We start from the raw sequence: 562 nt of genomic DNA on the forward strand, positions 1-562 counted from the left end.
GTTGTCCTCACTGCCTTTAGGTTGTCCTCACAGCCTCTAGGTTGCCCTCACAGTCCCTAGGGTGTCCTCATGGTCTTTAGGGTCTCCTCACAGTCAATGTGGGCACAACCCTGGCCAGGAACAAGGCCTTCCAACGGAGCACTCTTCTACCTACTTGGTGCTAACCAAATAGTCCTGTTGGTGGCCTGGGGTCCTTAGACCACAGTCTTCGTTCTGGGGGGTTCTCTCTGCTCATTGTGGTTGCTTTTCTTCAGTTCAGGCTTGAGGTTAGGCTGCTCTTGTGCTTCTTGGTTGGACGGTTGCATGTTGTATGTGGAGGAGATGCTGCTGGGCGCAGGGCAGGGCAGGCAAGAGTGGGGACAGCACCAATGTCCTCTCGGGATGTGTCTGCAGACTCGGGGATCACCGTCTCCACTTCAGTGCGACTGGTTGGTGGCCCCAACCGCTGCTCGGGGAGGGTCGAGGTGCTCCATGAGGACGTCTGGGGCACCGTCTGCGACGACCAGTGGGACCCGCGGGAGGCGAAGGGTGTGTGCAGGCCGCGTGTCTGGGGCCCGGCCGC

Source organism: Nestor notabilis, unplaced genomic scaffold, assembly GCF_000696875.1.
Source record: "Nestor notabilis isolate BGI_N333 unplaced genomic scaffold, ASM69687v1 scaffold2651, whole genome shotgun sequence".
Taxonomy (NCBI): Eukaryota; Metazoa; Chordata; class Aves; order Psittaciformes; family Psittacidae; genus Nestor; species Nestor notabilis.